Here is a 27,314-nt window from a genome sequence, read left to right as displayed (position 1 = left end):
TCTTAACACTGGCTATATTTTAATAAGTTTATTTTGAAAGAGTCTAAAAGGTGTCATGCCCCTAAGTGGAGAATTTCATAAACTAATTTATATTGCCTCTGATTAAATCTATCTCTATCTATCTATCTATCTATCTATCTATCTATCTATCTATCTATCTGTCTATCTATCTATCTATCTATCTATCTATCTATCTATCTATCTATCTATCTATCCCTGCCTTATGTCTAAACCAGCCATTTTTGCCAGTGCAGTGGGACTATGAAGCACCAACTAATTCCTAACAGTAGTGTTTCACATCAACTTTGCATGACTGGAAAAGAAGCAAGGTAATGGAATCAGATGTAGCCACTCATGAATAATTAGCCAGCATCTTACCACTCAGCATGGAAAGTTCATACATAAGTTCAACAGCCTTAAAAACCCAAATAAACCTTCTAATACATGAAGACTTAGAGGCTAGGCTTAGATAAAAGGTCTGAGTATTGGACCAGACAGTATTAAATACACAAGTTTTGCTGTTTACTTCTGGGAGTAGTTTTCTAAAACTTTACCTTGCATGTCTTACATAGTTCTGGTCTTGGAGGTACAAAACCTTTTTTCTGCTTGGCTCTACACAAATATGCTGGGTAACCTGCTAAAATTCATTGATATGGTGCTTGGAATTCCCAAACTTCAGTGCAGATGGGCAGTGAAGTCTGGTGACAAAAATACCAGGACAGAAATCAGATGAGTGAGGCTCTTTTCCAGCCTCCACCATGGACACATTCAAGCATGTGGGCCGCATCTTTTGCACTATCCATTGTTTAGTTTTTTTGTTGTTTTTTTTTTTTTAAATTTTAATTGAGATAATAAACTCTCTGGGGCTTGAAACTGTCTGCCAACTTCCATCTGCTCCCTGTCCAGACTGATGTGCATCTGGAGTGGGGACTTGGAAAGGGAGGCTTTGGCCTTGGCTGTGCTCTTAGATCAGAGACAACAAGGAAAGTGTGTGGTGGCAGCGAAAGCATCAGGGCTTTGCCAGTCAGGTTTCAGTAACTCCAGAGTTTGTTTTCTAGGAAATAGTGGTGTACACGACATGCTATTCATAATTCATTCCAGATCACACATTCAGAGCGAGTTAGTAGCAGCTGCACGACACAGACACGTGCTCTTCTCCTTTGATACTGCTCAGAATCATTTCACAATCCTACTCAAGCTAGATGGGAGAAAAGAAACACAGCACACTCAGACAAGATTTGCCAGCCTTTTCTTTTCCATCTGCTATCAGAAATATTTTTTAAAGTGATCCTTAATCCCTATCCTTTTATAGTAAAATTCAGGAAATTGTACTCTCCCCAGCACCTCTGGATGAAAGGCAGAGGAAGGTGACATTTTAATTGAGTTACATCTGTTAAAGCATCAGGAAATTCTCTATGTAAGTGGCAACATCTCTTTCTACTGATCTATTTCAATGAGCTTCAGTTTTCATGACAAAAAGTTTTAAGTCACTACATGATAACATTCCTAGTCCTGTTGAGCCAGCAAAGTAGAGGAGCTCTGTATGATCTGGGCCCCTGAGCACCAGGAAGTTTGCTGCTTCTCTCTGAGGAGGACTCAGGGATTGCAAGACTGAAATGGGAGGTGAGAATATACAACTCACCACAGAACTTTGTCTCTGAAAGAGAAATTATGGCAGTCTTACTGCTATGGAACTTCCAGAAAAGCATATTGTGACTCTAGTGAGATCTACTATGTTTGGGTTAGTTTGTTTTGGTAGAATGGGAGAGGGCTGAGGGGTGTGGATGAATAGAATAATACAAAAATCCCAACCCTAGTAATTTTTCACTTTGTGAAAAATTCACTGCTGCACACTTGGAGGAAAATCTAGGCTCTGAAGAGTTTCAATAACATGCTGGCAACATAACAGTTGGTTTTCTACAAAACATCAGTAATTCAAATATACCCAGAGACCTGTCCTAGACCTGCATAAAGCACTGGGGTTTCTATTTACAAGGTATCTCTTTAAGTACCAGCTTTCTTTTACAGTAGTTCATCTGATTGAGGTTTGTCTCTCAAAACTACTGCACTTCCATGAAAATACCAACATTTGCCCATCTGTAACTCAAATCTCAAAGCTTTGCCTAGTTCTTGTTTTAATCTGTAAACGGTACTATAACCACTCTTAATTTAAAATTACTTTACCTCAGCCCATGTGTCCCCAAATTATTTAATGAGGCAAACATTTCTGCTGCAGCTCAGCTGAAGTATGGGTGAAGTGAAAGCTGCTTTAAAATACTTAGCTTTATAAACACTTTATTATGTCAAGACCAATTTTCCAGGCTTTCTTAGAGATCCGGACCCTGATTCAAACAAATGACTCATTTTAATGTGCCAGCAATTCTGCCGATCTTTTGAAAGTAATACTGAATCTGTATGACTGATCAGATGACTAAATGTGGGCACATGATACCAGCAACCAGAAAATGCTGGGGAAGTGAGCAAAAGCTGTGACTGTCAAAAAGCAACCTCTGCAATATTTCATTAAGAATCTTAATGGAAGGTGTTTCAAGATCCTGTAAGAAACAATCATGAAAAGGAAATTATTTGCATAGGAAAAAATCCAGTTCTTTTTTTATGGATGTAGATATACGAGGGCACAATCAGAAATTAGCACCAAGCTATTTTCTGTGAAGGGAGAGATGACCCTCTCAGCATTCTGCCTTTCAGTGAGATAATAAGACAATTGATACAGAACCTCACATCAACAGACATGCTGGTTCGCTCACAAGAATATTCAAATTCATGTTTCGTAGCTGAGACAAATGGAAGAAGGAGCCTTGCAGACAGACAGAGCTCTAGAGTCAGATAAAAAGTCCACTAGCAGCTCGTGGATCATATGATTATGTAATGCCAAAAAATATATGACAGCTTGCAAAAAAATCTTGGAATGCTTTGTGGCACTCAGACATGAAACAGCGTGTTAAAAAAAATGTGCAGTCATCTGTGGAAAATATGCTTAAATTATTCGGTGTTGACATTGCAATAAATAAATTAGAAGCTGATCTCTCAAATGTTAGTCCTAGCAGGCAGCCTTGTGCTTTGAGAAGATAGTTACTGGGATAAGCAAGGCTGCATCAGAACTGGAAGTGGGGTATCTACAGTGCTCCTTTGCGCTCCATGGCCAGCCAGGTGGTCACCAGGCAAGGGCTGGAATGGTTCTTTGTAGGTCACAGGCAAGCCTTCCAGTTTCATCTAGGACAGACTGAGTCTTGTGAATTAGTAGGAACACTGACACAGAAGAGAAGGGAATTTATTTTGCAAAACTTCCTTGCTGCTCCCTAGTCTGGTAGTCTGGAGAACTAAATGCAAACAGTATAGTGGGACCAAGGAATGTCTCATATTGCTCAGCAACGGTGCAGTGGCAAATTCTTATCATATATAGATTCCTGATCCAAAAGGGCCCCAAGACCCCTGCAGATGAGACACAGCAGAAGGAGCAGTAAGTGGGAAAGTAAGCCTTCCATCTCTGAGGGACTGCAGAAATGTACACTTGATAGGGACCTTCAAAATTGTCATTTCCCTGTCCCAAAGCACAGTCTCTGATCATTCCTGAAAGGCAGCTACACTGACTGTTGTTACGGATCTCTAGTGGTGAATATAATATAAATTCTACAGGAAATTTATCCCAGTACATCACCATTTTTTTTCTATATTTTTTTTCTTCCTAATGCCTAACCTAAATCATCTTCATCTTAAGCTTTTTTACTTTTGTCCTATCCATCACTGATGACTAAGCATTTAGAAATTTTTCAGGTGTTTTCCTTCTTTTGTAAGCTAACAACCACTGAACATTCAAACATCCCATGAGTCCTAGACATCTGTTTTCATAAGCTCATGCTTTTGCTGCATAAATTCAATCTAATTATTAATCTCATTTTCAGATGATGCCACACACTTTTATGCTGTCAGTTCTGTCAAAAGCTTTAGGATGAAACAAACTGAGAAAGTCATGTAAGATCTCATACATGGAACATAAACTAACACATGGCAAAAGAAAACAGAGAGCTTTAATTGCCCATTAATACTAGGAGTTTCAATCTTTTTCTGTTAGGCAGTTGGTAACATATTTTGGACTCTGTGCAGTTTCTGTTCTAAACTGAAATGGAGAGTTTTGTAGCAATGAATGGTGGTGGTGTCATGCGTTAGGATTTTCAGGATCTCACCTCACCACCTTTGTTCTGGATTTATCTCCTGAGAAAATCACACTTCCTTCCTCTCTAACTTGCTGCTGGTCTATTTTTTTCCCTTTTTGTTACAGCTTCTGCACTGTGACTTGCCCAAAGGAGGCTTAATTCATATGCTTATGCTTATATGGTGCGCAGCCTCTCTCAAACCTACTTTTGAAGTGGTGCTAGAAGCCTTTCATAGTGCTGGAGACATTATTTCTGCGGCCTTTCAGAGTCCACCCTTGGTGAGGTTTGATTCACCAACCTCAGCTTCACAGCAGCCTCCAGGAATGAAATTGTTACAGATATGAAGGAGGCAGAGGGTGCTCGGTGGTCTCCAGCTCCTTTGGAAAGAGTATTCCCAGCTCACTTACCTTTTTTTAACAAGAGGAAGCCCTCCAGTGTGTGGGAGCATTGAATGCAAAAGTCCATAAGGAATCACCTGAAACACAGGGATTTGCTCTGAATGTAGAACTCTTTAACTTAACATGCAAAGCCATCTTTTCCCTCTGTGGCTTTTAAGCCAAGGTTTTTGGTGCATGTTCCAGATCATGTTTGTGTGCATACAATAATGCTTCTGCTTCAAGACAAATTAAAATGAGTACCTGCCCAACCTTTTGTAGTTCCCCATGTGGGTGGCCTGGCTACATAACCAGCCTTGGACAGGGTGTGAGGTCTGTCTGCACACCTTCCACACACATTCACACAGAGCTGCTGGGATGTGGCAGGCTGTAGGATGATGCTGGCAGCTCCTATGCAGGATGAAGTGGAAGGTCCAGAATGCATCCAAGCCCCAAAGGTGAGCAGGTAGTGTCTGCAGTGGGATCCTCAATCCAATTTCTCTCCCAAAGCAATACTATAGCAAAAATAATTATGAGAGAACTCCTCTACAGACCAATTTATTTCATATTTGACCATAGATTTTGAAACCCCGATTTCTGACTCTGTGGGATGTGCTCCAAAGAGGTTTAAATTCTGGGAGCAGCTGAGTGTTTACCCTCTGATAGTTGAGTTTAGCGCCTCAGAATGGTGACACTCAAAATAACTCCTCACCCTGGAAAACTGGAAGCCCTGGGATCACTAGAGTGCCAGTAAATGTTGAGTTAAGGATTTCCTGTTTCCACTGCAGTTTATGTGGATGGATGTCACAGATCATGTATTCCCTGGAAAACCAGAATTCTTAACAAGGTGGCTAAAAATAAGGATGTTAAATCTCAGGCATTTCAATGACTGCTTCATTTTGGATAATTTCACATAATTCAGAGAAACCATTTCTTACATTTGTTTCCAGATTATTAGCAGTGTGTTGTAGCCACTTTCCCATATTGTTTGCTTAACTTAATCCATAGCTACCAGTTTTTGCTTTTAAAGCATTATGGCCACAGTTCTTTCCTACCGTTGGGCTGGGCATAGCACAAAAGTCCTGTTAAGCTCCTAGATGGCCTAAATATACTACTAAATATTGAGACCTTTTTGTGCCTTTGCTCTACAAAACCTAAATATCAAATATCAACATTATTATATAATTATATAAAAGTATATCCACATCATTTATAATTGCAACTATTACAAACCAAAAAGAAAATCCAAAAAACCATTAAAAACATTAGACAGTATTTTGAAAAACAGAGAATGTTTTCATTCCCTAGTTAGGCAGAGGCTCTTGCACAGCTTAATTTGTGCAAGGATAGTGCACAGGATGGGAACATACAAAATTTTCACTGACAGCAATCTTTGCCAGTACTGGGTTTTAACTGGCTGTGAGCCATTTTAGATATCCAAATTAGTGACAACATAACTTATAAAACTATGTTGGTAGCTCTTTTAGGCAACTTCTAAAATAGCCTTTGTCATATAACGAAGATGGGGACAAATGTTTGAGCAGGGTCTGTTGCAATTACATGAGAGTTAATGGTTTTAAACTAAACAAGGGAATCAGGGTTACATATAAGGAAGGAGTTTCTCATTATGAGACTGATGAAACATCAGAACAGGTTTCCCAGAGAGGTTGTAGATGTCCTATCATTCAAGGTCAGGTTAGACAGGGCTCTGAGCAACCTAATGTAGTTGAAGATGTCCCTGCACATTGCAGGGTGTCGGACAAGATCATCGTTAAAAGTCACTTCCAGTCTAAAGGATTCTGTATAGTCTGTCTTGACTAAGACCAGCCAGATTGAGGGTACTTTTTTTAACATCAATTCTGTCTCTCTGAAGACAAAAATATATAAAGATATTTATATTAAAAAAAATATATAAAAATATATAAATATACATAAACGTATAGAAATATGTGTTTCTGTGGCTCTACTTTTCAATGTGTCAGAAGTAAGCAACTGGAGCCATAAAGTGGCCATTTGTTGCCAGTCTCCTGTTTGGGCAGTCACACACTTTGCTTTCCCAGTAATTTTTTTATTATTTTTCTAACATCTCACGAAAAACAGCCCATTTTCATTTTGGTGAAATTCCACTGTTTTGCGGGCAAGAATGGATGTGAAATATACAGAAAGCATAATGTACAATCCAGACTCATGAGGGCACCTGCCATGGCATGAGCTGCCACCATGGTAAGTGACATAGGGCAGTTAAGAGCAAGTTACTAACCCTCTTGCTGACAGTACCATCCTGATTTCAAGGAAAAAGTTGCAGCATCCTTTCTTTCCATAGTATAATATGTTCTCCTACTGTACCCAGTCAAGCCACAATACACAATAGCATAAAAGCTCTGTCCTTACATGGAGGAGAGCAATGAAGTCTTGTCCTCATTGTTATGTTTTTAAGGTTGGATTGGTGAGCCACATCTAGTACCTATGATACCAACCCTGCTATCAGCTACACGTGGTGATCACCCCTCCCATAAACCAGTTCAGTGCTGGCAGCTGTGGAGGTCTTGCAGTGGGAGGATGTCCAGGGCTGATTGCTTGGCACTGTCAAAAGGGCTCCCAAGAGCCCTTTGCAGGTGAGAGCCTCTCCTTCATCTAGTGCTGCAATAAGTGCATCTCTCTGTTAACCCCTTTCAGCTGGGGCCACAAAAGGCTTGGGAAGAGCCCTTTGAACCCCTTCTGGGAAGTGTATTGCATAAGCAACAAGCAAGCATTTCTAAAATCAACCTCTTGTGCAGTCAAGGTCAAAAGAAAGATGGAAATACTCAGAAAGGATCACAAGGTAAGTCATAGCCTAAACCTAGAGAAAATTTGCTCTCTGCACAAGGTGAAAGGAATGTATAATATTCTAAAAGGTTTGCTAGCAATATTATGCAACTGTGTTTAGCCTGTGTTCTGCAGTACACTCAACATCTTGTTGGATAATAAGCCCCTCCCATCTATTATTGCTTACAGTCTTTCAGCTGTATCATCTGTGGTGTATTTTCATTTCTTAGGTTTATTTAAGTACACATGAAGGTACAATACTAAGTGTGGCTGAAGAACCAACTCTGTTTCTGAATGCTAACCTCAGACATAAAGGAAATACCTTTCATTTGAAATAGTTCTGTTTTAATATTATGCATCTACTTGCATTACAAAGAATCCAAAACACTCTGTAGCATTTAACAGGGTGGAACTTGACCTCTTGGAAGTGCTGTTGAAATGTTAATGTAGGCATTGATCTCTGCAACTGTTTTGTAAGGCAAAACAAGTAGGTACTACTTCCATCCCACGAACAAGGTGGTTGTGTTTACAGCCTGTTTCTCAAGTATGGTGTTTTAACTTTGACTACACAACTACCAGTACTGAGATCTTGAATTGGCTAGAATTAGGGGATAGTGTACAAAATCTGTACCTTAGTATCTAAATTTCCCCAGGGGTGGATAATCTGTGAATTTTTGAGTGCTGGGCTGCTGTTAGGGTACTGTGTCTGCTGGCCAAGCTATGGTCCCCCAGAACTTGGGTTTGCAGAGTTCAAAGCTATCTGGTTGTGAAATTCCAGCTTGGTCTTTGAGCCATGTTCTCCCTATTAACCTTGCAGTGCAGTGAGTGCAACACACAGAGAATATGTGTGTGGGGTGTAAAGAATGGGGGGCAGTACTCAGATCTGTGTAGGCCCTTAGACTCTTTGTGCCACCCTGTGACATCAATGACCAGAGGGCATGGCCACTAGGGGTTAAGAAAAGGGTGAAAACATTTCCTTTCTAGAAAACATTTGCCCTTTCTAGTGTCTTCAATACTTTGTCATGTGACTTTGAAGTCCTCAACACTAAGAAACATTATCAGAAGTAATACTATGATTACACTGATGGCATATTAAATTTAGCCCTTCAGGAGATTTTGGTTTGGAGACTCCAAACTTCGAATAATTGTGAATCACCAGAAATCACTAATCACTTCTGGGAATCTTACCTAGCAAGTATCCACATAATAGGCACAAAACTGCATAAAGTGAGAAACTGAGGAAAAGTAGAGGAAAAGGGGGAAAGTGAGGAAAGTGAGAGGGGATTGGGGGTGAAGTTGGAAAAGGGTGGAGAAAAGCAGGACTTGTGTTCAAGCCAGGTATTTTGTTAGTGAACAAGGATAAAAAATAGCATTCACCCTGGAGGGCTTATTTTCACTTACTCCATTTCCAATTATTAAGTGATTTGTGGCAATTGTGTGCTGCCATGAGCCTGCTTATAACACCAACTATGTGCAACTGAATGTTGTGGGAGAGCACAAAAAACTGTTTCCTAGGGAGGGAAAGTTAAAGTTGATTTTAAAACACAGAGCTAGCTGGAATTAGAAGATACCCAAATCAAAGTTTGTGATTTTTTTTTTTTTAATATTTATTTCTCAGAGCTTGAAATATTTTTTTTCAATATAAATTTATTTAAATATAAATTTTATATTTAAATTGTAGCATAACCTCAATGAGGTGAAAGAGACATTGTGACCTCTTCCTTGAATGCACTGTGTATCAGATTAAGGTGAACAATTTCCTGGAAAGATGGAAAAGCCTTTTCCCATCTTGATGCATTAGGTGCAAGCAACTTCCCTAAACAGATTACTTGCAGTTTAGCAACATAAATGCCACTCTAACATCAGGATAATTCAGAGGACACTAATTTGAGTGCAGTAAATGGTTTCCTCCATAAAGCCAGCCTTTCCAGAGACATAGGAAGCACATCTTGGGTGCTGACTGGAGCCCGGGGAGGTGAATGTACTCCCTGTTGCCACTTCATCTGCCTCAAAAACAAGAATCCAGGATCTCTAACCCTTTTTCCCATATCTCATTTTGCAATCCAGGCAGCTGCCTGTTTGTGGGGAGCTTTGATACACAAAGAATTTGCAATGTGGTAGGAGTCCATTTCTGCACCACTTCTTCCAGTGAGCAGCAGAGATGGGTTTTGATGTGAAATGTTGAGCTGACTATGTTATGATCAAGCTCTTCATAATCCAAGATTGTAGATTCCCAGATCTAAACTCTTCATAATAGTGTCTCAGTGAGGTAAAGATTTGCAGCAGAAAAATTAGCTTATCTTCAAACTGGTGTTGTGGGTTGACAAAATTTGCATTTTGCAGACCTTTTGTTTCAGTGCAAGTGTTGACAGAGTAGGATTTCTTCTTTTTTTGTTTTTTAAATTCCTTTTCAAAATAGTCACAAAAGTTGGGGAGGGAGGAATTGCCAACCATATTTTAAGGGAGCTGTAGCCATGGTAACAGAGGTGCCTTCTGTTGCCAAGGTAACAAATGCAGCTTGACTGCCTTGCTGTAAAGCCAGACAAATCTACTCATGAGCTGTTGATTTTAAGATGATTTATAAATTGTTGAGCTATTTTAGGCACTTAAATCCATAAATCAAAACGTCTGTTAAAACGACCAATACACTGTGCTATTCTTGCATTATTCACCCCATTCTTATTTTACCAACTGGATTTTTTTCCCCCATCAATGTATCTAGGTTTTTCCCAGTCCTAGTTTTACTTATTTATTGTTTAGGAAACAGATCTTTCATCAGAAACAGATGATTCATATTGCTGCATGTAAATCTCATGTATATGAGAAATTCTAGCCCCCCTCCCATACCTCCCCTGCTCAGTCCTGTAGTTTCTAAATGGAGCTTTATGTACTTCTGCCCTGAAACAACAAAATATGCTTTGCTAAAAATTTGCTAATGAATTAAATCAATACAATTTGGAATGAGTTCCATCTCAAACAATCAATACAGGCCCAGTGATGTACAACAGGCAGGCAGGTAAATTGTTCTAAATAAATTTACAATTGATTTTACTTTTAAAACCAAATTAGGACACTTACAGTCTTACCAAATAAGATCAACTGCAACTTATGCAAACAAGAGTATTCCTGGTTTTGTCTTTTTAATACTAGTAGTGAACCTGTTACTTATTAAAGTTAAGTAACTTTTATTCCTGGGGTAATATGCACAATTTCTTGGCCCAAAAATATGGGTTGGCTATTGTTAGAACAGATCATGTTTATTCATTTCTCAGATTGCCTTCGCTAGTAACTTGTGGTAGCCTCTGCTTGTTAATGAGTGCTAAAGGATTGCATAATTCAGTATAAGTTATGTAATAAGTTTGCACTCCTGTGTCCTGGTATGGATGTGTGTGAGGGCCAGGACTTGCTTCTGAAGGCATTGCTGGGTTGGGTGGTTGCACCAGCACCGTGTGCCTTTGTTTCCCTCTTCCCCATCTGAATTCCCCGCTTTGTCACCAGCTTGTGTGCCCAAGGAAGAGTAGAGTCTTGAAGGAGAATGCTTTTTGTCCAGGTGGGGCGTTGTGCTGAATGTACACTGCTTGATGCTGGCAGGAGGATGTCCAGAGCTGTGCAGTCCAAGGTCATCAGACCTGCATAGGCATAGAGGGCTTGGATCTGGAAGGAGCATAGCTGTGACAGTCTGCCCAAATCTGCAGGATCTGCTGTTCCTAATCTGCTAATTTGGAGGTATTTCCCCTGCACTGATGACTCATTCAGAGACATGCGGCAGGCGAATCACTGGGACGGGAGCGAAATGTAGCTCTTCAGAAATATGCAGTTCCTGCTGCATTCATTTCTTGTGTCTCTAGCCATGATTTTTCAATAGTTACGCAAAGTTTACAGTCTGAAACCAAGTAAAACGTCTGAAAAGCTGAGTTGTAGTAAGTTCTCTCAGGTCTGCTAATTTTACGCAGTGGTGTCAGCAATGCCGTAAGACTGACAAGGGTAAGAAGCTGCCTTTTAAACCCCATAGATACTTAGGCAGATGTCGTGGGATTTAACACAGCCACTGGGTTTTAAAGGTGCTTACTTTCCCTGGACAACATATGCTTGCTCAAGAGCATGATGGTAACAGTTCTCTGACCTAATGTAATGACCATTAGCAGTTGTTCTCCTTGCTCAGAAAATCCTATTATTCTTCACATGCATACACAACTCATACTAGTATTAAAGATGAGCAAATCAGAGGTATTAGTTGGTGCTTCACCCCTGGGTTTTTGGCATATCACATGTGACATCATTCTTACAAATTGTGGAAGTGAGAAATGCCAAAAAGTATATTTGTACATCCTGCTGCAAGTGTGAGGATCTTCCAGAGTTACTCAGAATGTCATAAGGGATTAATTTCTCTCCCTTTAAGGGAGAATTCCATAGTGAAATAATAGAATTCAGGTTTTTTTATCCCTATCATGCTTTCATTCCATTATTCCTATTTACGTGCTGCTTAGTTTAGCTTGACCTTTTCCTCCTTGGTCAAAGCACCCTTCAGATTGCTGCAAATTGCTTTTTTGCCTCTCTTGTCTGTTGCTTAGCAGAGATGGGAATATTGAGTTGGTTCAGTCTGTCTCCTTAGTTTTAGCTATTCCAGCCTTCAGAAGTGTCTTTTGATTTTAGTGATGATTGCCTAAAAAATAAGGATTGGGAATGCTAATAGAATGTTATAAGGATTTTACTTCTTAATACTCCAGTTAAAAAAAAATCTAATAAGTCTGCCGCTTTGTCTGCCTTTTGAACCTACTCAACAAGAGCTCAAGTACAAGATGTTCTTGTCTGCTACAAGTGACAGATTCACTGCACTCACCCAGCCTTCCCCTCTCTGCCAGACAGGGAACTGTATTGAGATAGTCGAGCTGCCTAAACATAAAGAATATCTAGAGTGACTCCATGGCTTGTGGATGCAAGAAACACAATGCAATGCTTTTATTACAGTGTCATGCTCTTCTAAGTGGACTTGAATCTCTGACTGGCTCTCTGGGATTAAATATTTTCAACACTGACTGTAGTGTTTCTCTTCCCAGCTCTCGCTTGTGTTTCATGGTAGCCACGTGGGTGAACTTTCCTTGGGAGATGTTTGGAAAATGGCCAATGAAATTTCATTAATATCGTGGGCCAGGGACCCTGGATATGTCATGGTCATTAGTGCTAGAGCTAAAATAGAAGTTAATTGGGTCAAAATGGAGAAGCAGAGAGGTGTCATTTTGTAACACCTCTCTTTGTATTTTTTTAAAAAAACCCATGTAGTGGAAGGTGATATGTCAGCAGTTTTGAAAAAGACACACTAATTTCTGATCTCCTGCAGAAAGGCAACCCTGGAATTTGCTTTCATGCCAGACACAATGAATTTCATATCTGCTGATTTTTCTAAGTTATAAATGGCTGTTGGGCTGACTTTAGGCCATGGTTTTGCAAGCACAAATTCTGGTAGAGCTTCTGGTTTATCACACACATCAAGCACTTGGCAAAAGTGCTGGAGGTGAAAAAGAAGGTGGAGAAATCAAGTGTTTTAGCTAGTGGTGATGAATGGTGGCTGTGAGAGGTGGAAAGCTCTCATCCTTGTTGTGCTGTAAGTAGATGATTTCAGTCTCCAATACAGTCAGACTCTGCTTGGCATTGCCTTGTCTGCCTTATTTTGACCATCTTACCCCCTTTACCTTTATTAGATTTGTGTGTGCAGTCAGTTTCTGCATTCTGGGATCCCTTTCTCATCTATGCCCGCATGTGAAAGGGTTGCAGTAGTTGTTTTTAGGAGCTTCTGCTATTTCAAATACAGAAATAGACTGGAGTCTTCTGAAAAAGGAGTAAATTCTTCTCATGCTACTAGGTATTTGCTTGGTTAAAAAGAGTGCTGATGTAAAGTGAGTCTGTAGCTTGGAAGACAAAATCTTTTGCTGTCCACACTCTGAATAAGATTACTATTGTTTGGAAGCAAAGAAACACAAAATGGGCAGAAGGTGGTGTGCCTAAATGGATTATAGTGGGTAGCTTTAGAATAAGGTATCTCTTTTATCCTAGCAAATGAATTGACAGAAGCTGCTGTTGTGTTTTTCTAACAGTCTTTTTTTTTTTTGCTATGTGCACTGCAGCAGAAATGCTAAATTCTCTAAACTGCCCTCAACGGGAGCTTCACCAGTACTGCAGTGAGTGTATCTCCTGTGGGATTACCTGCTGTATTTCAGCTGGCTGGTCTGGGGGTAGGTGTGCAGCACAGCCCTGCCAGATGCTTGGCTGGAGATGTTAATGTGTTCTGTGACCAAAGCTTACGGAGTGATTTGCACTAACAAGAGCAACTGCTCTAGGGAAGGGAGTGTTTCCATAGGCTGAGTGCAAAAATATGCTTTCAATTCTCTTGTTTCTTGCAGCTGATTTACCTTTATTTAGGGAATGTTAAGGAGCAGTGTGCATGTAAGTGGGAAGGAGCAAGAGATGAAAACAAGGAAACATGACATTGTGCTAATTAGCTTTCTGCTGCTTGGCAACAACTAAATACTACCTGGGAGCAACCAGGAGTAAGACTGAAAGGAAAAGCAGGAAGCTGAATTTAGGATTTGACACTTTTTTTTTTAAATCCTCTGCTCCTTACTCTTTTTTCAAATCATAAATGGAAGAATAAAGATCTGAGATTTTCCCCTATGCTTGCGTGTTTTCTTTAGGAATACATAACTGCCAAATGCTTTATGCTCATAGTATACCAAGTCTTGTGCATTGAACACAAAGTAAAGGTATCATGAGATATGTTTTCCTTTTCCTGATGGAGATAGATAAATAGACAAATATTACTTCATTAGCATGATAATTTTGCTTGGTTTTGGGTACCTTATTTGTTTGCTTGGTTTATGTTAATTTTTCCAGTAAAACAAGTTGGGAAAATCTATATTTGTATATACCTTGCTCAGAAAGAGCTCTTTGTAGAGCTTTCAGGTAAGTCTAAATGAGGAAGATCTGTCACATGTTTTTCTCACTGAAATCAGCAAGGTCAGGCCAGAAATGACCAGGTGCTCTGTGACACTTGGAAAAGAATGGGGAAAGAATATAATTAGTTTAGATATAACTTGCTTGAAATGAGAGATTGTCAAAGTAGAAAGCATGTGAAAATAAAATCTTCATGACTATTTTATGTAATCATCTAGCACATGTCACTGAGATTCAGAATTACAGGGACTCCCTGCAGCCAGGTTTGTGCCCGATGGCATCTGCCTGGCTCCCTGGAATGCCCAGAGCTGATGCTCAGCCCACCTGCCCTGTGATGCCTCAGTGAGGGGTGTCTGGCTCTCCTTTCACACACCTGCACTCAGCTGATCCAGCTGTTCCAGCACCATGGAATTAGATTAGTCAGTTTTATGCCTTTACCATTTATAAGTGACACATTAATTTTCAGTCTGATCCCTGCTACACAAGGAATACTTCTGGCAGGCTTTGATATTAATGCTTTGTAGAATCTCAGATGTGTGAGGCTGCCTATGAGATGTCAAAAACAAGTGGCTTTTTCATCCATTATGATGGGCTTCGTTTCTTTAAAGAAAAAAAGTGGCCAGGTCAAGGGTACGTTTGTGTGAAAAGAACATCAAATGCAAACCGCCTACAATGAAATTAAAGAAAATCTCTTAGGGATTGGAAAACAACACATTAGTAAGGAAAGCACAGCATTCCTGGAAAACTTGTAGAGTTTTCCAGTAGAAACGCCTAACAGTGATATTCAGTGCTCTTCCCTAGAAATCAGTGTTTCTGTTGTGAGGCGACATGGACAGTAGATGTAGCTGGAGCAGCTGTGCTGGGTTTGATACTTCCAAACCCTTATCCTGATGGCACTGAAGGTCACACTCTGGCTGTTGGGTCCTGTGCTTGGAGCAAGGTGTGGTGAGGCAATGAAATTCCTGAACAAAAGCCCAACTTGAGACACTATGTCTGAAAGTTTCACAGTGCTGAGTATCAAATCCAATAAAAGGAGTCCTATTACTTTATTGCTTGTCTCACACACTGTTAGGGAGGTTCTCATCTGCTCACACAAACCTCAGTCCAGTAGAACCTATTTCTAGAGTGTTGAGTCAAACTGCAGAACTGGCCTTTCAGTTTAAATTAATAAGTTTTTGCACTTAATTCCTCATAGATTTTTGACCTAATTAAAGTGGGGGAATGGCAGGTAGTTGGAGAGGGAGAAGAAAAAGATGGTGTTCTGCTCACTTTTCCCTAAAAATCAGTGGCAAAGATTGATATTGTGTTAAACCGCTTTTCCCATGAGCATATCTCAAAATGACTTACAAAAGAGATAGGCTAGCATTAATTCCCCATTTGTGGTTGGGAAGCACTGAGCTGGAAAGATGAAATTGTATTTGCTCACTAGTGAAGTATATGTGCTTCTAGGAAATAAATAAACACAATCCAGAATGTAGTGTGGAATGTAGATATGGCAATAATGTCCCTTGAGAGCAGGTATTGCTTTTAAGCTACAATGTCAGTGAGCATTCAGGCATGACTAAACATGATTCATTAAGTCTGTTTCTTTGAAAATTCTGTTCAGATAGAACTAGAAATGGGGCAGGAGCCAAGCAACTTCCAAATATCAGAGCACCATGGCTTATGATGCCTCTATTCATTTGCTGCATTAATGGTACAGCTTAATGGAACTGTGAAAGAAAAGGCAAACATCAGTCTTTGGTAGCTTTAGCCCGTTAGACATGTATAGAGTCTAGGGTCATTCAAAAAACAAAGTTCTGTAGTCCATTTCCTGCTGGTTTAAAATTGGAACAAGAGCACTCTTTTGCACCTCCAAAGATGTCATGACTCTGAAAAAGAATGGGGCATGCTGTCTTATTTTTGCCTGACTCCTTATTTAAAGAACTGGTGAGACTGGTAAAAGATACAGGCATCACAATTTCATGTGTAGACTTGTGATTTACTGAGAAGGACCAATGAAGTGGGTCAAGGCAGCTTTGGTTTTTATTCTCATTATGATTCTAAAACTAGCTGATTTCAGTAAAGAACTTTGTGTTTAAGGCTGCATCCAGAGTGCAGCTCTAAGCTGGGGCTTTAAAATCAGACCAAACTAAAGTGAAAAATGATGTTGGCAAGATAACAGGAATACCACAACAGAAGATAATGTAGCCCTCTTAGAAACCAATTCCCCAGTAGCTAATAATGAGTGGCAAGACTGGTGGGAGAAGGAGCAAGGACAAATTCTATGTGCTGTGTTTATGAATCTGTTTTCTGGCTCTGTTCTGGGAAAAAAATCAAGTTTTACTGGTGTGCAGAATAGGACTTTTGGAAATAGGTAGAGACTTTGCAAACTGGATGATACAATTTTCTTGTCAGGCTGTCCTTTTAACTTGGGCATCAAGATATTCATAATAGACTTCTTTGTCATAAAGGGTTATATTTACAAAGCAGTGTGGACATTTTTTTAATCTTTTAATCTGGGGACAAAAGTAAGGTGCTCCTTCTAAAGTGGCTGAACAAAAAATCAGTGTGGAGTTTGTCTGCTTATTGCACAGAAGTATGTGTTTAGAAGCATTCAAACACAATTGAAGGACTGCTTTCTTTTGTAGTCAGTTTATTCCTATTCACATGGAATAATAAGAAACTCATGTATATAATGACTCTTTAAATTTTTATATATATGTATTAGTCACATTCCAGGGGAGATGAATTTACTCTGAAGTGATTTGCCTGAGTGAAATAAGGAGCTTCTTGAAGAGTCAGGAGCTACATGCAGGTCCTTGGAGTTCAGTGCTTTAGCTGCATGACTATTATTCTTGTCATATTTTCCTCCTTTCAGCAAAAAATATCTGTGTAGGCCACAGTCATACTGTTTTTGAAACTGGTGGATAATTTGTGGCTTGTTTCAGTGGTTAGAAAATTCAACTTCTGGTGCTTGTGGAGCAGTGAATTGTATGTTCTGTCCAAAGCTGTTTTCAGTCATTAGAACAGTTGTGAACCTTTCATTATTGAGCCAGACTCACTCATAAAAACTCAGTTCATAGCTTTTTCCTTTCTCAGTTTCTTGTTATGTGTTTGACATGGAGTTTACAGTGCATGGAAAATTTATCCTTTCTACCTGTAAACAATTAACTACATTTTGAAGCAGCTGTTGAAGTGATCCCAAAAAATGTGAGTTGCTGCAGAGATGGAGAGATATCTTTGTGTCATGGGGGCATGTTGGTGATGGGTGAAAACACCAGGCAACTCATCTGGGATCAACCTGTACTCAGTAATACAGACAAAGCTCTTGGATCTGCAAACACAGCAGGGACCTCTGGAGGCCCCACATCTTTCTGTTGAAGAGGAAATTTGATATCCTATGAGAACAGAACTAGTGAAAGCCATTTGTCACAATTTTAGGTAGGATAGCAAAACGTTACAGAGGTATCCGTTTAAACCACTACCCAGACTTAGCAGCTTGGTTTACTCACTTGCTTCTGAAGAGTAATTGTCAAATATTTTGTTTTACCAGCATGAGGACTAGAATATCAAGTAAGTCCTGGTTTCATCCCTTTTCCACTGTCCTATTTTGCCAGGGAATATACACTCAGGGAATATATACAGTATATATAGGTATAGCCAGAAATACTTTCGTGGTCAGGGAATACCTAACCTTTTAAAATAGAATCCTGACTCTCGTGCTGCAGGTTTCTTGAGGGCAGAACATGATGTCCCATATGTATGAGGGACTGCTGAGAAATACCATCAGTGAGACAGGCAGTGAATTCCTGGGCACAGTCAGGACTGGATAAGGCCAGTGATGGAGAAAAGCAGCCAGTTCCTGGTGGGAGAGAGGTGGGGAGTTGGCAGTCGTTAATTTTTTAATTTTTTTTTAATTTTTTTTTTTGCAAGATGAAAGAGAGAACGAAGATGCATATACTATTCTTGCTAGCCAATTCCTGGTTCACAATTCATATAGTAAGTTGGCATTATTGAGTTAATCTTAAAAATACTGGTTTTCATGTTTTTTTATGTCTGTGCAACAAAGATATCTGTATCTTCCTCTGTTGTCATCCAGTTTATGCTGAACTGTAATACCCTTGAGAGAACAAATGCCACAACAGCAGGTTTATAGTGTCATTTGGTTTTGGTTATGCATGTAAAGTCCAAGGCCTTTTTCTTTATTAGGGTACAGCTGGCATTAGTTTTACACCAGCTAATCTAGGGCATTTGACAGCAGGTACCAGAAGGCAGAAACCTCATAGCTAATGCTTTGCTTGTGTACTGATCATCTTGATAAACTGGGAGAAATATGTAAGCTTAATAGCTCTTCATGATCTCGCGTATCCCTTTCCTTTAATGAAGCTCCACAACCATCTGCACTGATCTTCCACTGAGTCTGAGGTAAGGCACCCCTCTTAGCTGTTAGCTGGAGAAGTCCTGTGTTTTCCCAGTGTGCTGTACCCTTGGTAATCCCTGTTAAATTGGAATTGGTGTGGAGAGGAGGAGGGGTCAGTGAAACAGAGCCAAAACTACTGAAATTGTATACACAAAAATTAATATTTGACAGCAGATGCAGCAACTCTTCAGAAGTCTACAGACTTCCTGAATCCTCTCTCAACAGAGAGATTCAATCAGCTATCCCTGATCCACAAGTTCTCATTTCATATGCCTTCTGCCTGACACCATTCACCACCTCCCAGCATCCTGCTTATTTGCAGATATTATCACAGAAAATTGAAGGCACGCAATGATGTGAGAAATTCAGCATTTGATAAATTGTTGTGTGACTCCATTTAACAAAAATGTTCTTTCCTCAATGTTCCTTGAAACCGAAGCAGAATTTCCAGCAGTGTGGAGTTTGGCATGAGGGTCACTAAGAGCCAGAGGGGCTCAGTGTGGAATTGAAGCGGCAATTTCTGTGCACTGTGTGGTGGGGGAGCAGCAGAGAAGGGTGGCCAATCTGTGAATATACTCTGGAGCAGTGGGCATATGCAAGGGAATTGGAGTGTAACTAAGTGGTGGGACACATTCCATTTGCCTGTTTGTGTTCAGTGTGGCTAGAAAAGGTGCATTATCTTTTTATGCCAGCCTCATGTTTGTTGTGGGTTCAGATTCCTGACAGGAGAGCAAACCGTGGCCGGGTTGTGTTCTGCTCAGGGCTGTGTAACCCTGGGTGGGGACACACACGTTCAGACACTGTGGTATGTACACCTGATGGCACATGGAGCACTCTCCCATTATTCCTGGGACGCTGCTCGGTGCTGCTGAGCTCAAGTATGTGCAGCAATACAAAAACACCAACCCTTGCCACATGTAGTAGAGCAGGGAATGGGCCAGTTAAAAAGTGAAGTAAGATCACCAAATAGTGGGGTAATAAAAAATAATCCAGATTTCCAGAGAAATCTACAGAAATCACACTGCAACCAGGTAACTCTGGAGAGAGGTCTTCTCAGTATGTACCGATTTTCCCTTCCTCCTCACTTTCCTGTGTTTGACTATAATAGAGAGCACCCACAACAGACTATTTATGCACTGTGGAGTGGTTAATTATATTTCAAGATGTTTAGGGGTAGATATTGCATTTTTCCAATAGATTTTGTGTTAGGTGACAACAACCCTTATGCAGGCCCATTAAAAAAACCCAACAAACTAAACAACAGAGCTTTGATCTTGTCTGTATCTTTATAGGTTGGCAAGACAATATTAGGGTCCCTTTAGGTACCACAGCAGTGATGTTGTTCAGCATTTGATTGCTTCCTCTGCTCAAAGCAATTTATGTGGATTAAAGTGAGTGTTGACAAGCTGGTCCTTACAATTTACTTCTGAGATTGCTGGATAACCGCTGTTACCTCATGTGACAGACCAGGAAAAGAAAACAGGTGAGGGGCAACAGTGAACCCTGGATTCAGGGAAAACCAGAAGATTCCAGCTCATCTTCTGTTGCTTCAGACAGTGTTCCATTTCAGTTCCTGGTTTTAAACACCACAGAGCTGCACTGAGAGTCTAAGTACAGGCAATGAGAGCTTAATAGCAAAGCTATTTGGACTGACTAAAATCACAGCAAAATTGCAAAACAATCTCTTGGAAAAAGTAAATACCCAGAAATCAGTAACCAGAAAAAATCACAGGAAGTGCTGAATTTGCATCTTACAGGGTCTGCAATAAAAGCCACTGTGAGCTTTGTGTTAAAGTCATGCCCTGCAGAACCAGAAGCTCTGAAGGACCCACAAGGGGCATTTGGTGGCCTGGCCTGCACAGGTTGCACTGGCTCTATAATTACAGAGTATTCCCCTCCAGACTGGGCACTTCGAGCATGCACTAAGTGGGCTGCCAAAGTGCAAACTGTGATCTGTTTGTAAGTTATTTTCTGGCTTGCTAAAGGAGCCATCTTAGCAGGAGCTTGTAAATGTGGCTTATCCTATTGAGATTCCATTTCCTGGACCCTTACAGTCAGAATTGCTTTTACAAACCAGCCGTTTCCCTCAGCTGGCACTGCTGCATTATTAATACGCTTGCCTTGCTCCAGGAAGATACTTTTCCAGTGTAAGATGAAGTTTAGGTGACAGGCTTTCATGACTGCCCTCCCCTACCCCCTCATAAACTGCTTCTACTAGCTGTAATTTTAAGCTTTTATATTTAATCATTAAATTTGCATCATCTGCTATAACTTAAGCCTTGATGGATGGGCTACTGCAAGTGCTGTATTGGCCAGGCTGCTCAGGCATGTTATCATCTGCATACATATTGCTGGGTGTTGCACTCCACATGTGTCTCCCTGGTTTTAAATTAAACTTGCCTTCCAGTTGTTGTTACTCCAGAAAAAGCTGGGAAGACAAAGTATATTAAGAATGCTGTTATGATTAACAATAAATTTCCTTTGTTATTGACAAAATAATTACTACTACTTAGTAAATGCACATGGTAATACACCCTGACAGGAAGAAGAACTCTAGAGAGATGACTTGGAAGAGAAGCCCAGAAAAGCAAAAAGATTTGCTGAGCTCAAGCAGCAGGAGGTTAATGGCAGAACCTGCTGGTCTCCTGACCTGGCAGGGCAAGAAACAGGTGTCTGGAATGGATTCAGTTAGCAGAAGTTGCACCTTTTTTTTTTTTTTTTAACTTTGCTGTCATTAAAAAAGGATTTAATGCAATGTAATGTGGCTTTGTGCGCAGGAAGGAGGGAGAGTTATAAATAATCTTGTCTTGCATTGTACTGCACCTTCTCTCTGTGGATATTGAAGCACTTGACAGATTAATTAAGACGCACGGCTCTCATGGGAGATCCATAAAGCATCAAAATCTGTTGAGTTACCCAAACTCTAATGATTTTTGCATGTTACCTGAGCAGCTCTAGGTGACTGGGAACACCCTTAAATGATTGCCAATGCAAAGAAATGTTCATTGGTGTAAATCTACAGGTGTGTATTTAAATCATAAGGGTGGTTATTAATTCCTCTACTTGGAAGTGGTGACACACCAAGCTGTGGGTACACCATGGTTTGGAGGCACATTCAGGCAATCACACTGCAATAGGTGTCCTTTTCCAGAGGGAAACAATGGATGCCAAGCAACTAAAGCCGTGTTCTAAAACGAGCTTGTCTCTGGTTTCGCTCTGGCCAGGCTTTCAGGTTGCACCCAGGACACTAGGGGGTACTCTTAGCTTTTCTCCTGCAATGGGAGCTGAGTTTTTGCTGTTCCCTGTTTATAGGGATGAGTCATTCAGAAAATTCTGGGTTTGTTCAAATTTGCAGGTGATGACAATCCCTAGAAATAGATTAAAAGACTTGAGGGTGTTAGCTGGGATTTTTGTAAAGGAACCTAAGTGGATTAGGAACCCAGCACTCTTCACTGCTAAGTGGGATGGGGCATGTGATTTCTGAAGATTCCTTGTAAAATCTGACTCTGCCTAATTATGCAAAATGCAAAGAGATGCATTCAGGTGTTGTGAAATAATGGAAAACAGGAATCTAATGTGAGAATCCAGTCATGAATTTTATTCCTCTGTACCTACTCTTGTGTTCTGTGGCAGACTATGAACATCTACTTCTTGGATGTCATTTTCTAAAGGTTCTGTGAGAAAACTGGGCCAGGAATAGCACCAGCAGACAGAAACATCAGACATCCTCTCCAGCATGTAGTGAAAGACTGAGTGACTTAGCAACATGGGATTCCAATTTCTCATGAAAGGATACCTGCTGTGGACTCAAAAAGAAAAAAAAAAGGGAAAAAAAAGGAGGGTGTGGGGGAGGCTTGATTTGCCTGGGTGGCTGATGATCAGCATTACTGGGAGCTTGTGCATGCATTAGGGAAAGATCGTGTCCTGAGGTCTCCAGAGCTGTCACGAAGGAAGTGTCAGGGTGCGCAGGCAAGCAGAATATACAGAAGGGGATCTGCAGGGTTGCTGCTCTGGCAGCACGGATGACTGGAGTTGTCACTTTGGGGTAATGTGATGTATGCACTAAAAAGGGGGAAAAAATAGCCATAACAAAAAACCTCCCTAAAAACCCTGTCAGCAGCAAACACTAGTCTTTAAGCCTTGTACGCTATATGTGACACAATGATTTATTTTTAATGCCGGTGTGCTCACCCCACTTCCTCCCTGCTCATGCCTCCTCTCTTCCTGTCTTCTTGGCTGTGTCCATGGAGAACAGCACTCCCAACAGGCTTGCATCTGTCAGATTCTCCTGTCCTGGACTGCCCCTTCACTTTCTGCCATTTGTTCGAGTTTTGATCCAGGGCAGTTGGAAGCCTTGCCCCTCACATGTTGTTTCAAAGTGCCAGGGACAGAAGATATGCTGTGGGCTTAGGGTATGATCCAAAGTAATTTGGCCTTTTGGATCAAATATTTTTCTGTTTTAAAAACTGGCAGCAAGGTTTGGGACTGTGCTGAGCAAGTGTGGCTTCAGGTCACTGATTTATTTGTATTTATGAAGTACTGGTCCATGTAGCTGTGATGGCACTAATCTCTCAGGCTTGTTGGCTTTCTCAAGGAGGATGCAGGCAGAAGGATTTTTAAAGAAAACATTTTCTCCCTTTTCTTCTTTCTTAACAAATTGGCTATTGAGAGAAAAAGTTAGCATCCAAATTACAGCCAGGTCAATGTGGCTGCTTTAAAGAGATGAAGAAAATAAGGAGTAAGAACGAGGAGCTTTGGGCTCTGAGACTTCCAAGACCCAACTCTAAATTTGCTTTTCCTGTGACTTCTTCTAGGTCATTCCTTATCACAGTCCTCTCCTCTCAACTCCTTACACTTGTTAGAAAATGAGTCTCCTTTCTATTATCTCAATATATATATATCATATATATAATATATGGCTGGTGAAAGCTTTGTCAGGCTTTTCTAGGTGCTTCCCAAATAAGAAAGGTCTTGCTGCTGTGGTATGGGAAGTCAAATCCAGTTCCCAGGTTGGCAGCACATGCGGCAGCCTGCATGTCCTTGTCACTGTGAAGTGGGACTGGGTATACCTCATTTCTCTCTCCTCCCCAGCCCTGCTGGGGTGGCCAGGCAGAGCTCACCAATATCCTTAGGGAACAGGGTTTTTTACATTAGCAGGGCCCCTGGGGATTTCAAGCATCCTCTATATGCTTCAACAGAGCTGTGGCAGTGTGCTGTGGGTCAGCCTGAGGTTGGCTGTGGTTTTAAAATGTCTCTGAGAGCATCCTTCAGCTGTAAAGGTGCTGGAGCTGTCTGTGGTGCCATTACCCCTCGTGCCCCCACACCCAAGCCCTGCTGTGTTGCATCTTCAGGACAAAAAGAACAGCCTCTTTCTTCTTAACTGCACTTAATCAATGAAAGAAAAAACAAAGTAGGCAGGATATCTGCTGGTTTGGCTCAGGAATTCTGCAGGCAGGCTCTGCCGCAGTTCTCCTGACTAGTTCTACAAATCTATCTCAATTATGACATGCAGCATTTTCCCCTTCCCCTCTGACTTTTGTACAGCCTATGATAGCAGATTTTGCAGTACTTCAGAAAAACATCTTTCATCTTTTTCTTCATTCTCATCCCTGTTTTTTTGGTTTGTTTTTTTGGTTTGTTTTTTTTTATTTCAACAATTAGCTTAACAGAGACCTCTAAATCCAGGGTTCCTGGGGGATAATTGAAGGAAGAAAGTTATATTTTTTCCTACATAGAGAAGTTATTTTGCTGTCTTTGTTTTTCCATTAGCTGAAGCCCCAAAACAGACCACATAATTTAAAGGAAATAAATCTGAAATCAAATCACAGAAGTATCAGGGATAGATATTTGGCATAGGCTCTCCACATCAAACCAAGATAACAAATCAGAACAAAGAGGAGAAAGTAATTGCTTTCGTTTGTCGGTGCTATTCATATGAATGTCACAGATTAATACATTTTACAGGATTTGGAAGGCTTTCAAAAGCCAGCATTGCAGTAGGATCATCCCTATAGCAATATTTCAAAACAGCTGTTACTAGAAGAATAACATGAAGCATGATTTCTAATTACCTCCAAGTTTATCTCTGTTCAACCTAATCTCCTCTGATATTCCATCTCACTATTAAATGCTTGCTTAGATTGATAAAGGGCAGAAGATCTGAGCAGTTGCTTATCTACTGAACACATTTTGGACTTCCTCTCTTCTTTTTTCCAATATTTTTAGTAACTCTTTTCACAAAATTAGCAGATTTGTTTCATTTTAGAAGCAGATTTTCATATTCAGTTGCCTAAACTTCTTGCAGGGTAGCATGAACATTCAGCTGCTTTTCCAAAACTGATGTCTGCTCAGGCAGTGCAAGGATTTAAATGTTCAGGTCTTCCATTCTCAGCTCCCAAGCATGAGATACTATTTTTACCTGGAAAAATGAGTCTGGTGTATTAAAACAATAAAGACACACTAAGACTAAGGAGCCAAGCCTAATTTTTTTCTCTATTAAATACATTTTTGCCAGCCATAGAGGTTTCATTGGAAATTGAGCAGTGGTACTGTGCACAGGCCTTTCCAATTCCAACAAAATGATCATTAAGTAGAAACCCATTTCTAAAACTGCTGTGGTACAAGACCAAGACCTGTGGACTGGATTTTACATGCAGCAAGATGAGGCACCCAACTGACAGGAGAGGAATGTGTACGGCACTTGCAAAAATTTGGGGTTCACCTTGATTGTATTGTCAAGCTGGGCAGACACAACTAAAAGGGAGTTTTGCAGATTTTGGCGAAAATGTTTCTGCTGTTAATAAAGCAGAAACATTGTACTTTATTTTAGCATGCAGATTAGAGACCAGTGTAAATGATTTTAGATATAACTACATTTTAGTGACAGTTTAAATTCACAATTCATATTTTGAAGCCATCCTCCCTAGAAATGGGGTGTCTACCTTCATGATAGTCATAAATGCACAAATATATTCTAGAGTATTAAACCAAAAATAGGTTGGTTCTCTTAGAAAAGCAGATTCCATTTTGAAACAGCAAAGCTCTTTTTTTAACTTCAGAAAACATTTTTTTAAGCTTTTTAAAAATTGAAGGTTTTACTGAAAGACATGTTACTTACAGAGAAAATTAGAATTTTTTTCTGTTATGAAACCAAATACATGAATGTCAGCATTTACTCATGGAGGTTTTCTTTTTCTGTTCAAAACCATTCTTAATACTATATTTTTCTAATTTTTAAGCTGAATTGGATTTTAATATTGTCAGAGTGCATGGGGCATCTCTAAGTGACACCAGTACACCTTCATAATGTAATTGCTTGGAAAACAAATATTTTGGAATGGATTTGAGGAGTTCATAATCTAAGCTGGGGGCAGGGTGTGAAGGGAGTGAATTATTTGTGCTGGTTTGGGGGTTTTGTGCGTGTGAGTGAAGCTCCATTGTGTTGACTTGTACGGGCTGACGATCTGACTTGGTACAATGAAAACTCCTGGTAAAATCTCATCCTTGGTCAAGTTCTCATATTTTTGCAGTTTCCAGTGAGTAGGGTAGAAATGATTGCTCCCCCTGCTTCCTCTTTTTATTTTAGAATTTTGGGCTTTTGATAAAGATACAGTGGTCAGCCTATCTTTCTCTGTTATTCTCTTTCCTTCTCTATGCTTTCTTGGGGTTCTCTCTGGTGTTTTGTGCCAGTCCCCTGGCTCCACTAATCATAGCATTACCTTCCCTCTCTGCTCCCATTCTGACTTTTCTGCCTTCCACCTGCCTTGAGAAAGTGCTGCTGCTGCTTAATAAGAGCTTCAGTGGTGCTGTGAATTCACCTGGCTTTCAGCACCTAGTTAACACTGCTGAACGTTTCAGAACATGTAATGCAAGGACTGCTGCTGGCCGCGCTGAAATCCCTTTCTAATTAGGAGCCAGGTGCCACACCAGGCAATCAAGGTGACAACAGAGAAAGAGTTTGAAGGTAAACATGTATCTTTCAAATTTTAGGCGAAGTCTTGTGTTCTAGAGGACTACTAAGAATTCAAGCCAGGACTGATAACTTTCATCTTAGCCGGCAGGTTTAATTCTTTTGGTTCAGAACATATTTTTAAGTCCCTGCATGGATGTCACTGATGATATACTTAGAGGTAGACTGTGTTTTAACAAGTTATTTATGTCAAGCCATTTGGCCAGGCTGAGGATGTAAGTTAATTACTTGTTTTGTCTCCAGAATGACTGCAATGACTTTGGTCATAAACCTCCCTAGAATGATGGAAATGAGTTATTTAAACAAGGAAACAAACTTGAAGTCATGCCTTGACTTCTTCCCATGAATGACTTGGCTCAAGGAAGAAACCGAGGCACAAGAAAAATACCATTTCCAGCAGCTGTCTAAAGACAGCTGTAAGTAAATAAATGGAAATTAAGTGGAAATAAAGACAGGGTTTTTTTTTATTTTTGGCCTCGTACTTTAATGACAAGATATTTCTTCCTTATAGTAGGTAGATATGTACATCTGCTTTTATATACCTTGGAAAGAAAGAAAACTTTCAAATGCAACCATATCTAGAATGTGAGTCTGTGCTACTGTATTGACATCAGCCTGAGTCTGTAAAATGTCTGACAGAC

At 40.2% G+C, this 27,314-nt stretch overlaps 1 protein-coding gene and 1 long non-coding RNA gene across 7 annotated transcripts in view; one reads left to right on the top strand and one right to left on the bottom strand.

Moving 5' to 3' along the window:
* Positions 1–27,314, bottom strand: part of KCNC1 (potassium voltage-gated channel subfamily C member 1) — a 124,645-nt gene that overhangs the window by 43,521 nt on the left and 53,810 nt on the right. The gene's annotated exons all lie outside the window — the stretch shown is intronic.
* LOC111930809 (uncharacterized) overlaps positions 7,089–27,314 on the top strand; it is a 73,200-nt gene continuing 52,974 nt past the window's right edge. The window contains exon 1 of one of the 2 annotated variants that reach the window (XR_015288624.1): positions 7,089–7,370. This is a non-coding gene — a long non-coding RNA (uncharacterized LOC111930809). The remainder of the gene's footprint in view (positions 7,371–27,314) is intronic. The other variant, XR_015288623.1, reaches the window with a different exon arrangement.

This window comes from Cyanistes caeruleus, chromosome 6, assembly GCF_971803275.1.
Source record: "Cyanistes caeruleus chromosome 6, bCyaCae1.hap1.1, whole genome shotgun sequence".
Taxonomy (NCBI): domain Eukaryota; kingdom Metazoa; phylum Chordata; class Aves; order Passeriformes; family Paridae; genus Cyanistes; species Cyanistes caeruleus.
The sequence above is the reverse complement of the archived record's forward strand: the minus strand, read 5'-3'. Positions and strand labels throughout refer to the sequence as shown.